This window comes from Capricornis sumatraensis, chromosome 19 (assembly GCF_032405125.1).
Source record: "Capricornis sumatraensis isolate serow.1 chromosome 19, serow.2, whole genome shotgun sequence".
Lineage (NCBI taxonomy): Eukaryota > Metazoa > Chordata > Mammalia > Artiodactyla > Bovidae > Capricornis > Capricornis sumatraensis.
In genome coordinates, this window is record NC_091087.1 from 5,796,221 (window position 1) to 5,809,231 (window position 13,011).

Below are 13,011 nucleotides of genomic sequence, written 5' to 3' on the forward strand. Positions count from 1 at the left end.
TGAGTTGCAGCAAGGGTGTGAAAGACCCTTTCGAAGTTCCAGAGGTTAGGTGTCATTAGTCTCCAGACGCCTCATCGGAAATAGGCCTCATCTCGCCTGGAAGGGAGAACTTCCTGGATTTTCTCGAGTTGTGGCAGGTGTTCTCGAGTTACGACGGGGACCTCCGGGACCCGCCCTGGTGGCCTCAGGAGTGGCCAGTCCCCATGCGAGGTGCTAGGGGGCCTCTCGGGATTACTCTCCCGTCGATACCGGGGCCAAAAACCTTGTGTGGAGTCAGGGCCGGAACCGAGGATTCCTCTCAGGCGCTGACATGGATCTGTGGGTTCTTGTGGAGTCTCCCCAGGGGAGTCAGGCCTCGTCTCGAGTGGGGGCATGCACGTGCGCTTTCCTTCCAGGCTGTAGCAGCAATGTCACGCTTCCCGAGGCGTGGATGAAAGTATCTGTGGTTTTCCCTCGAGGCTTTCCCTCGAGGCTTTCCCACAGGGCTGTCCCACGTGCCACCGTGGTGTGAGTCGATCCTCGGCGTGAAAGATGAGCCAGTGCAGGGCAAAGAGCTTCCTCTGGAATGGATTGAGACATCTGGGGGACTCTTGGAATGGTGGTACGACCATGGAGTTCCTCTCGCCTTTCCTGTTGAGAGTGCCTCCACTTGAGATGCGACGGGAACGTCGGGAATTCTTTCCCGTTGAAAGCAGGGAAAGGATCCCTCATCTCGAGCTATGAGGGGAAACGGGGCTCCTCTGGATGTGGGCGGGACCATCGTGCATGCTCTCGAGTATAGACGGGTATGGCGGTGAACTTCTTGAGTTGCAGCAAGGGTGTGAAAGACCCTTTCGAAGTTCCAGAGTTTAGGTGTCATTAGTCTCCAGACGCCTCATCGGAAATAGGCCTCATCTCGCCTGGAAGGGAGAACTTCCTGGATTTTCTCGAGTTGCGGCAGGTGTTCTCGAGTTACGACGGGGACCTCAGGGACCCGCCCTGGTGGCCTCAGGAGAGGCCAGTCCCCATGCGAGGTGCTAGGGGGCCTCTCGGGATTCCTCTCCCGTCGATACCGTGGCCAAAAGCCTTGTGTGCAGTCAGGGCCGGAACCGAGGATTCCTCTCAGGGGCTGACATGGATCTTTGGGTACTTCTGGAGTCTCCCCAGGGGAGTCAGGCCTCGTCTCGAGTGGGGTCATGCACGTGCGCTTTCCTTCCAGGCTGTAGCAGCAATGTCACGCTTCCCATCGCATGTATCAAACAATCTGTGGTTTTCCCTCGAATCTTTCCCCTGAGGCTTTCCCACAGGGCTGTCCCACATGCCACCGTGGTGTGAGTCGATCCTCGGCGTGAAAGATGAGCCAGTGCAGGGCAAAGAGGTTCCTCTGGAATGAACTGAGACATCTGGGGGACTCTTGGAATCGTGCTACGACCATGGAGTTCCTCTCGACTTTCCTGTTGAGAGTGCCTCCTCTTGAGATGCGACGGGAACGCCGGGAATTCTTTCCCGTTGAAAGCAGGGAAAGGATCCCTCATCTCGAGCTACGAGGGGGTAACGGGGCTCCTCTGGATGTGGGCGGGACCATCGTGCTTCCTCTCGAGTGGAGACGGGTATGGCGGTGAACTTCTTGAGTTGCAGCAAGGGTGTGAAAGACCCTTTCGAAGTTCCAGAGGTTAGGTGTCATTAGTCTCCAGACGCCTCATCGGAAATAGGCCTCATCTCGCCTGGAAGGGAGAACTTCCTGGATTTTCTCGAGTTGTGGCAGGTGTTCTCGAGTTACGACGGGGACCTCAGGGACCCGCCCTGGTGGCCTCAGGAGTGGCCAGTCCCCATGCGAGGTGCTAGGGGGCCTCTCGGGATTACTCTCCCGTCGATACCGGGGCCAAAAACCTTGTGTGGAGTCAGGGCCGGAACCGAGGATTCCTCTCAGGCGCTGACATGGATCTGTGGGTTCTTGTGGAGTCTCCCCAGGGGAGTCAGGCCTCGTCTCGAGTGGGGGCATGCACGTGCGCTTTCCTTCCAGGCTGTAGCAGCAATGTCACGCTTCCCGAGGCGTGGATGAAAGTATCTGTGGTTTTCCCTCGAGGCTTTCCCTCGAGGCTTTCCCACAGGGCTGTCCCACGTGCCACCGTGGTGTGAGTCGATCCTCGGCGTGAAAGATGAGCCAGTGCAGGGCAAAGAGCTTCCTCTGGAATGGATTGAGACATCTGGGGGACTCTTGGAATGGTGGTACGACCATGGAGTTCCTCTCGCCTTTCCTGTTGAGAGTGCCTCCACTTGAGATGCGACGGGAACGTCGGGAATTCTTTCCCGTTGAAAGCAGGGAAAGGATCCCTCATCTCGAGCTATGAGGGGAAACGGGGCTCCTCTGGATGTGGGCGGGACCATCGTGCATGCTCTCGAGTATAGACGGGTATGGCGGTGAACTTCTTGAGTTGCAGCAAGGGTGTGAAAGACCCTTTCGAAGTTCCAGAGTTTAGGTGTCATTAGTCTCCAGACGCCTCATCGGAAATAGGCCTCATCTCGCCTGGAAGGGAGAACTTCCTGGATTTTCTCGAGTTGCGGCAGGTGTTCTCGAGTTACGACGGGGACCTCAGGGACCCGCCCTGGTGGCCTCAGGAGAGGCCAGTCCCCATGCGAGGTGCTAGGGGGCCTCTCGGGATTCCTCTCCCGTCGATACCGTGGCCAAAAGCCTTGTGTGCAGTCAGGGCCGGAACCGAGGATTCCTCTCAGGGGCTGACATGGATCTTTGGGTACTTCTGGAGTCTCCCCAGGGGAGTCAGGCCTCGTCTCGAGTGGGGGCATGCACGTGCACTTTCCTTTCAGGCTGTAGCAGCAATGTCACTCTTCCCGTCGCATGGATCAAACAATCTGTGGTTTTCCCTCGAGGCTTTCCCCTGAGGCTTTCCCACAGGGCTGTCCCACATGCCACCGTGGTGTGAGTCGATCCTCGGCGTGAAAGATGAGCCAGTGCAGGGCAAAGAGGTTCCTCTGGAATGAACTGAGACATCTGGGGGACTCTTGGAATCGTGCTACGACCATGGAGTTCCTCTCGACTTTCCTGTTGAGAGTGCCTCCTCTTGAGATGCGACGGGAACGCCGGGAATTCTTTCCCGTTGATAGCAGGGAAAGGATCCCTCATCTCGAGCTACGAGTGGGAAACGGGGCTCCTCTGGATGTGGCCGGGACCATCGTGTTTCCTCTCGAGTGGAGACGGGTATGGCGGTGAACTTCTTGAGTTGCAGCAAGGGTGAGAAAGACCCTTTCAAAGTTCCAGAGGTTCGGTGTCATTAGTCTCCAGACGCCTCATCGGAAATAGGCCTCATCTCGCCTGGAAGGGAGAACTTCCTGGATTTTCTCGAGGTGCGGCAGGTGTTCTCGAGATACGACGGGGACCTCAGGGACCCGCCCTGGTGTCCTCAGGAAAGGCCAGTCCCCATGTGAGTTGCTCGGGGGCCTCTCGGGATTCCTCTCCCGTCGATACCGGGGCCAAAATCCTTCTGTGGAGTCAGGGCCGGAACCGAGGATTCCTCTCAGGGGCTGACATGGGTCTTTGGGTACTTCTGGAGTCTCCCCAGGGGGGTCAGGCCTCCTCTCGAGTGGGGGCATGCACGTGCGCCTTCCTTCCAGGCTGTAGCAGCAATGTCACGCTTCCCGTCGCATGGATCAAAGGATCTGTGGTTTTCCTTCGAGGCTTTCCCTCGAGGCTTTCCCACAGGGCTGTCTCACGTGCCACCGTTGTGTGAGTCGATCCTCGGCGTGAAAGATGAGCCAGTGCAGGGCAAAAAGGTTCCTCTGGAATGGACTGAGACATCTGGGGGACTCTTGGAATGGTGGTACGACCATGGAGTTCCTCTCGCCTTTCCTGTTGAGAGTGCCTCCTCTTGAGATGCGACGGGAACGCCGGGAAATCGTTCCCGTTGAAAGCAGGGAAAGGATCCCTCATCTCGAGCTACGAGGGGGAAACGGGGCTCCTCTGGATGTGGGCGGGACCATCGTGCTTCCTTTCGAGTGGAGACGGGTATGGCGGTGAAATTCTTGAGTTGCAGCAAGGGTGTGAAAGACCCTTTCGAAGTTCCAGAGGTTAGGTGTCATTAGTCTCCAGACGCCTCATCGGAAATAGGCCTCATTTCGCCTGGAAAGGAGAACTTCCTGGATTTTCTCGAGTTGCGGCAGGTGTTCTCGATTTACGACGGGGACCTCACGGACCCGCCCTGGTGGCCTCAGGAACGGCCAGTCCCCATGCTAGTTGCTAGGGGGCCTCTCGGGATTCCTCTCCCGTCGATACCGGGGCCAAAAACCTTGTGTGGAGTCAGGGCCGGAACCGAGGATTCCTCTCAGGGGATGACATGGATCTTTGGGTACTTGTGGAGTCTCCCCAGGGGAGTCAGGCCTCGTCTCGAGTGGGGGCATGCACGTGCGCTTTCCTTCCAGGCTGTAGCAGCAATGTCACGCTTCCCGTCGCGTGGATCAAAGGATCTGTGGTTTTCCCTCGAGGCTTTCCCTCGAGGCTTTCCCACAGGGCTGTCCCACGTGCCACCGTGGTGTGAGTCGATCCTCGGCGTGAAAGATCAGCCAGTGCAGGGCAAAGAGGTTCCTCTGGAATGGACTGAGACATCTGGGGGACTCTTGGAATGGTGGTACGACCATGGAGTTCCTCTCGCCTTTCCTGTTGAGAGTGCCTCCTCTTGAGATGCGACGGGAACGCCGGGAATTCTTTCCCGTTGAAACCAGGGAAAGGATCCCTCATCTCGAGCTACGAGGGGGAAACGGGGCTCCTCTGGATGTGGGCGGGACGATCGTGCTTCCTCTCGAGTGGACACGGGAATGGCGCTGAACTTCTTGAGTTGCAGCAAGGGTGTGAAAGACCCTTTCGAAGTTCCAGAGGTTAGGTGTCATTCGTCTCCAAAGGCCTCATCGGAAATAGGCCTCATCTCGCCTGGAAAGGAGAACTTCCTGGATATTCTCGAGTTGCGGCAGGTGTTCTCGAGTTACGCCGGGGACCTCAGGGACCCGCCCTGGTGGCCTCAGGAGAGGCCAGTCCCCATGCGAGTTGCTAGGGGGCCTCTCGGGATTCCTCTCCCATCGATACTGGCGCAAAAACCTTGTGTGGAGTCAGGGCCGGAACCGAGGATTCCTCTCAGGGGCTGACATGGATCTTTGGGTACTTCTGGAGTCTCCCCAGGGGAGTCAGGCCTCGTCTCGAGTGGGGGCATGCACGTGCGCTTTCCTTCCAGGCTGTAGCAGCAATGTCACGCTTCCCGTCGCGTGGATCAAAGGATTTGTGGTTTTCCCTCGAGGCTTTCCCTCGAGGCTTTCCCACAGGGCTGTCCCACGTGCCACCGTGGTGTGAGTCGATCCTCGGCGTGAAAGATGAGCCAGTGCAGGGCAAAGAGGCTCCTCTGTAATGGACTGAGACATCTGGGGGACTCTTGGAATGGTGGTACGACCATGGAGTTCCTCTCGCCTTTCCTGTTGAGAGTGCCTCCTCTTGAGATGCGACGGGAACGCCGGGAATTCTTTCCCGTTGAAAGCAGGGAAAGGATCCCTCATCTCGAGCTACGAGGGGGAAACGGGGCTCCTCTGGATGTGGGCGGGACCATCGTGCTTCCTCTCGAGTGGAGACGGGTACGGCGGTGAACTTCTTGAGTTGCAGCAAGGGTGTGAAAGACCCTTTCGAAGTTCCAGAGGTTAGGTGTCATTTGTCTCCAGACGCCTCATCGGAAATAGGCCTCATCTCGCCTGGAAGGGAGAACTTCCTGGATTTTCTCGAGTTGCGGCAGGTGTTCTCGAGTTACGACGGGAACCTCAGGGACCCGCCCTGGTGGCCTCCGGAGAGGCCAGTCCCCATGCGAGTTGCTAGGGGCCCTCTCGGGATTCCTCTCCCGTCGATACCGGGGCCAAAAACCTTGTGTGGAGTCAGGGCCGGAACCGAGGATTCCTCTCAGGGGCTGACATGGATCTTTGGGTACTTCTGGAGTCTCCCCAGGGGAGTCAGGCCTCGTCTCGAGTGGGGGCATGCACGTTCGCTTTCCTTCCAGGCTGTAGCAGCAATGTCACGCTTCCCGTCGCGTGGATCAAAGGATCTGTGGTTTTCCCTCGAGGCTTTCCCTCGAGGCTTTCCTTCAGGGCTGTCCCACGTGCCACCGTGGTGTGAGTCGATCCTCGGCGTGAAAGATGAGCCAGTGCAGGGCAAAGAGGCTCCTCTGGAATGGACTGAGACATCTGGGGGACTCTTGGAATGGTGGTACGACCATGGAGTTCCTCTCGCCTTTCCTGTTGAGAGTGCCTCCTCTTGAGATGCGACGGGAACGCCGGGAATTCTTTCCCGTTGAAAGCAGGGAATGGATCCCTCATCTCGAGCTCCGAGGGGGAAACGGGGCTCCTCTGGATGTGGGCGGGACCATCGTGCTTCCTCTCGAGTGGAGACGGGTATGGCGGTGAACTTCTTGAGTTGCAGCAAGGGTGTGAAAGACCCTTTCGAAGTTCCAGAGTTTAGGTGTCATTAGTCTCCAGACGCCTCATCGGAAATAGGCCTCATCTCGCCTGGAAGGGATAACTTCCTGGATTTTCTCGAGTTGCGGCAGGTGTTCTCGAGTTACGACGGGGACCTCAGGGACCCGCCCTGGTGGCCTCAGGAGAGGCCAGTCCCCATGCGAGTTGCTAGGGGGCCTCTCGGGATTCCTCTCCGGTCGATACCGGGGCATAAAACCTTGTGTGGAGTCAGGGCCGGAACCGAGGATTCCTCTCAGGGGCTGACATGGATCTTTGCGTACTTGTGGAGTCTCCCCAGGGGAGTCAGGCCTCGTCTCGAGTGGGGGCATGCACGTGCGCTTTCCTTCCAGGCTGTAGCAGCAATGTCACGCTTCCCGTCGCGTGGATCAAAGGATCTGTGGTTTTCCCTCGAGGCTTTCCGTCGAGGCTTTCCCACAGGGCTGTCCCACGTGCCACCGTGGTGTGAGTCGATCCTCGGCGTGAAAGATGAGCCAGTGCAGGGCAAAGAGGCTCCTCTGGAATGGACTGAGACATCTGGGGGACTCTTGGAATGGTGGTACGACCATGGAGTTCCTCTCGCCTTTCCTGTTGAGAGTCCCTCCTCTTGAGATGCGACGGGAACGCCGGGAATTCTTTCCCGTTGAAAGCAGGGAAAGGATCCCTCATCTTGAGCTCCGAGGGGGAAACGGGGCTCCTCTGGATGTGGGCGGGACGATCGTGCTTCCTCTCGAGTGGAGACGGGTATGGAGGTGAACTTCATGAGTTGCATCAAGGGTGTGAAAGACCCTTTCGAAGTTCCAGAGGTTAGGTGTCATTAGTCTCCCGACGCCTCATCGGAAATAGGCCTCATCTCGCCTGGAAGGGAGAACTTCCTGGATTTTCTCGAGTTGCGGCAGGTGTTCTCGAGTTACGACGGGAACCACAGGGACCCGCCCTGATGGCCTCAGGAGAGGCCAGTCCCCATGCGAGTTGCTAGGGGGCCTCTCGGGATTCCTCTCCCATCGATACCGGGGCCAAAAACCTTGTGTGGATTCAGGGCCGGAACCGAGGATTCCTCTCAGGGGCTGACATGGATCTTTGGGTACTTCTGGAGTCTCCCCAGGGGAGTCAGGCCTCGTCTCGAGTGGGGGCATGCACGTGCGCTTTCCTTCCAGGCTGTAGCAGCAATGTCACGCTTCCCGTCGCGTGGATTAAAGGATCTGTGGTTTTCCCTCGAGGCTTTCCCTCGAGGCTTTCCCACAGGGCTGTCCCACGTGCCACCGTGGTGTGAGTCGATCCTCGGCGTGAAAGATGAGCCAGTGCAGGGCAAAGAGGTTCCTCTGGAATGGACTGAGACCTCTGGGGGACTCTTGGAATGGTGGTACGACCATGGAGTTCCTCTCGCCTTTCCTGTTGAGAGTTCCTCCTCTTGAGATGCGACGGGAACGCCGGGAATTCTTTCCTGTTGAAAGCAGGGAAAGGATCCCTCATCTCGAGCTCCGAGGGGGAAACGGGGCTCCTCTGAATGTGGGCGGGACCATCGTGCTTCCTCTCGAGTGGAGACGGGTATGGCTGTGAACTTCTTGAGTTGCAGCATGGGTGTGAAAGACCCTTTTGAAGTCCCAGAGATTAGCTGTCATTAGACTCCAGACGCCTCATCGGAAATAGGCCTCATCTCGCCTGGAACGGAGAACTTCCTGGATTTTCTCGAGTTGCGGCAGGTGTTCTCGAGTTACGACGGGGACATCAGGGACAAGCCCTGGTGGCCTCAGGAAACTCCAGTCCCCATGCGAGTTGCTAGGGTGCCTCTCGGGATTCCTCTCCAGTCGATACCGGGGCCAAAAACCTTGTGTGGAGTCAGGGCCGGAACGGAGGATTCCTCTAAGGGGCTGACATGGATCTTTGGGTCTTTCTGGAGTCTCCCCAGGGGAGTCAGGCCTCATCTCGAGTGGGGGCATGCACGTGCGCTTTCCTTCCAGGCTGTAGCAGCAATATCACGCTTCCCGTCGCGTGGATCAAAGGATCTGTGGTTTTCCCTCTAGGCTTTCCCTCGAGGCTATCCCACAGGGCTGTCCCACGTGCCACCGTGGTGTGAGTCGATCTTCGGTATGAAAGATGAGCCAGTGCAGGGCAAAGAGGTTCCTCTGGAATGGACTGAAACATCTGGGGGACTCTTGGAATGGTGGTACGACCATGGAGTTCCTCTCGTCTTTCCTGTTGAGACTGCCTCCTCTTGAGATGCGACGGGAACGCCGACAATACTTTCCCGTTGATAGCAGGGAAAGGATCCTTCATCTCGAGCTACGAGGGGCAAACGGGGCTCCTCTGGATGTGGGCGGGACCACCATGTTTCCTCTCGAGTGGAGACGGTTATGGCGGTGAACTTCTTGAGTTGCAGCAAGGGTGTGAAAGACTCTTTCGAAGTTCCAGAGGTTCCGTGTCATTAGTCTCCAGACGCCTCATCGGAAATAGGCCTCATCTCGCCTGGAAGGGAGAACTTCCTGGATTTTCTCGAGTTGCGGCAGGTGTTCTCGAGTTACGACGGGGACCTCAGGGACCCGCCCTGGTGGCCTCAGGAAAGGCCAGTCCCCATGCGAGTTGCTCGGGGGCCTCTCAGGATTACTCTCCTGTCGATACCGGGGCCAAAAAACTTCTGTGGAGTCAGGGCCGGAACCGAGGATTCCTCTCAGGGGCTGACATGGATCTTTGGGTACTTCTGGAGTCTCCACAGGGGAGTCAGGCCTTGTCTCGAGTGGGGGCATGCACGTGCGCTTTCCTTCCAGGCTGTAGCAGCAATGTCTCGGTTCTCGTCGCGTGGATCAAAGGATCTGTGGTTTTCCCTCGAGGCTTTCCCACAGGGCTGTCCCACGTGCCACCGTGGTGTGAGTCGATTCTCGGCGTGAAAGATGAGACAGTGCAGGGCAAAGAGGTTCCTCTGGATTTGACTGAGACATCTGGGGGACTCTTGGAATGGTGGTACGACCATGGAGTTCCTCTCGCCTTTCCTGTTGAGAGTGCCTCCTCTTGAGATGCGACGGGAACGCCGGGAATTCTTTCCCGTTGAAAACAGGGAAAGGATCCCTCATCTCGAGCTACGAGGGGGAAACTGGGCTCCTCTGGATGTGGGCGGGACCATCGTGCTTCCTCTCGAGTGGAGACGGGTATGGCGGTGAAATTCTTGAGTTGCAGCAAGGGTGTGAAAGACCCTTTCGAAGTTCCAGAGGTTAGGTGTTTTTAGTCTCCAGACGCCTCATCGGAAATAGGCCTCCCTTCGCCTGGAAAGGAGAACTTCCTGGATTTTCTCGAGTTGCGGCAGGTGTTCTCGAGTTACGACGGGGACCTCAGGGACCCGCCCTGGTGGCCTCAGGAGAGGCCAGTCCCCATGCGAGTTGCTAGGGGGCCTCTCGGGATTCCTCTCCCGTCGATACCGGGGCCAAAAACCTTGTGTGGAGTCAGGGCCGGAACCGAGGATTCCTCTCAGGGGCTGACATGGAACTTTGGGTACTTCTGGAGTCTCCCCAGGGGAGTCAGGACTCGTCTCGAGTGGGGGCATGCACGTGCGCTTTCCTTCCAGGCTGTAGCAGCAATGTCACGCTTCCCGTCGCGTGGATCAAAGGATCTGTGATTTTCCATCGAGGCTTTCCCACAGGGCTGTCCCACGTGCCACCGTGGTGTGAGTCGATCCTCGGCGTGAAAGATGAGCCAGTGCAGGGCAAAGAGGTTCCTCTGGAATGGACTGAGACATCTGGGGGACTCTTGGAATGGTGGTACGACCATGGAGTTCCGCTCGCCTTTCCTGTTGAGAGTGCCTCCTCTTGAGATGCGACGGGAACGCAGGAATTCTTTCCCGTTGAAAGCAGGGAAAGGATCCCTCATCTCGATCTCCGAGGGGGAAACGGGGCTACTCTGGATGGGGGCGGGACCATCGTTCTTCCTCTCGAGTGGAGATGGGTATGGCGGTGAACTTCTTGAGTTGCAGCAAGGGTGTGAAAGACCCTTTCGAAGTTCCAGAGGTTAGGTGTCATTAGTCTCCAGACGCCTCATCGGAAATAGGCCTCATCTCGCTGGAAGGGAGAACTTCCTGGATTTTCTCGAGTTGCGGCAGGTGTTCTCGAGTTACGACAGGGACCTCAGGGACCCGCCCTGGTGGCCTCAGGAGAGGCCAGTCCCCATGCGAGTTGCTAGGGGGCCTCTCGGGATTCCTCTCCCGTCGATACCCGGGACAAAAACCTTGTGTGGAGTCTGGGCCGGAACCGAGGATTCCTCTCACGGGCTGATATGGATCTTTGGGTACTTCTGGAGTCTCGCCAGGGGAGAAAGGCCTCATCTCGAGTGGGGGCATGCACGTGCACTTTCCTTCCAGGCTGTAGCAGCAATGTCACGCTTCCCATCGCGTGGATCAAAGGATCTGTGGTTTTCCCTCGAGGCTTTCCCTCGAGGCTTTCCCACAGGGCTGTCCCACGTGCCACCGTGGTGTGAGTCGATCCTCGGCGTGAAAGATGAGCCAGTGCAGGGCAAAGAGGTTCCTCTGGAATGGACTGAGACATCTGGGGGACTCTTGGAATGGTGGTACGACCATGGAGTTCTTCTCGCCTTTCCTGTTGAGAGTGCCTCCTCTTGAGATGCGACGGGAACGCCGGGAATTCTTTCCCGTTGAAAGCAGGGAAAGGATCCCTCATCTCGAGCTACGAGAGGGAAACAGGGCTCCTCTGGATGTGGGCGGGACCATCGTGCTTCCTCTCGAGTGGAGACGGGTATGGCGGTGAACTTCTTGAGTTGCAGCAAGGGTGTGAAAGACCCTTTCGAAGTTCCAGAGGTTAGGTGTCATTAGTCTCCAGACGCCTCATCGGAAATTGGCCTCATCTCGCCTGGAAGGGAGAAATTCCTGGATTTTCTCGAGTTGCGGCAGGTGTTCTCGAGTTACGACGGGAACCACAGGGACCCGCCCTGATGGCCTCAGGAGAGGCCAGTCCCCATGCGAGTTGCTAGGGGGCCTCTCGGGATTCCTCTACCGTCGATACCGGCGCCAAAAACCTTGTGTGGAGTCAGGGCCGGAACCGAGGATTCCTCTCAGGGGCTGACATGGATGTTTGGGTACTTCTGGAGTCTCCCCAGGGGAGTCAGGCCTCGGCTCGAGTGGGGGCATGCACGTGCGCTTTCCTTCCAGGCTGTAGCAGCAATGTCACGCTTCCCGTCGCGTGGATCAAAGGATCTGTGGTTTTCCCTCGAGGCTTTCCCTCGAGGCTTTCCCACAGGACTGTCCCACGTGCCACCGTGGTGTGAGTCGATCCTCGGCGTGAAAGATGAGCCAGTGTACGGCAAAGAGGTTCCTCTGGAATGGACTGAGACATCTGGGGGACTCTTGGAATGGTGGTACGACCATGGAGTTCAGCTCGCCTTTCCTGTTGAGAGTGCCTCCTCTTGAGATGTGACGGGAAGGCCGGGAATTCTTTGCGTTGAAAGCAGGGAAAGAATCCCTCATCTCGAGCTTCGAGGGGGAAACGGGTCTCCTCTCGATGTGGGCGGGACCATCGTGCTTCCTCTCGAGTGGAGACGGGTATGGCGGTGAACTTCTTGAGTTGCAGCAAGGGTGTGAAAGACCCTTTCGAAGTTCCAGAGGTTAGGTGTCATTCGTCTCCAGACGCATCATCGGAAATAGGCCTCATCTCGCCTAGAAGGGAGAACTTCCTGGATATTCTCGAGTTGTGGCAGGTGTTCTCGAGTTATGACGGGGACCTCAGGGACCCGCCCTGGTGTCCTCAGTAAAGGCCAGTCCCCATGCGAGTTGCTAGGGGGCCTCTCGGGATTCCTCTCCCGTCGATACCGGGGCCAAAAACCTTGTCTGGAGTCAGGGCCGGAACCGAGGATTCCTCTCAGGGGCTGACATGGATCTTTGGGTATTTCTGGAGTCTCCCCAGGGGAGTCAGGCCTCGTCTCGAGTGGGGGCATGCACGTGTGCTTTCCTTCCAGGCTGTAGCAGCAATGTCACGCTTCCCGTGGCGTGGATCAAAGGATCTGTGGTTTTCCCTCGAGGCTTTCCCACAGGGCTGTCCCACGTGCCACTGTGGTGTGAGTCGACTTCTCCGTGAAAGATGAGCCAGTGCAGGGCAAAGAGGTTCCTCTGGAATGGAATGAGACATCTGGGGGACTCTTGGAATGGTGGTACGGCCATGGAGTTCCTCTCGCCTTACCTGTTGAGAGTGCCTCCTCTTGAGATGCGATGGGAACGCAGGAATTCTTTCCCGTTGAAAGCAGGGAAAGGATCCCTCATTCGATCTCCGAGGGGGAAACGGGGCTCCTCTGGATGGGGGCGGGACCATCGTTCTTCCTCTCGAGTGGAGACGGGTATGGCGGTGAACTTCTTGAGTTGCAGCAAGGGTGTGAAAGACCCTTTCGAAGTTCCAGAGGTTAGGTGTCATTAGTCTCCAGATGCCTCATCGGAAATAGGCCTCATCTCGCTGGAAGGGAGAACTTTCTGGATTTTCTCGAGTTGCGGCAGGTGTTCTCGAGTTACGACGGGGACCTCAGGGACCCGCCCTGGTGGCCTCAGGAGAGGCC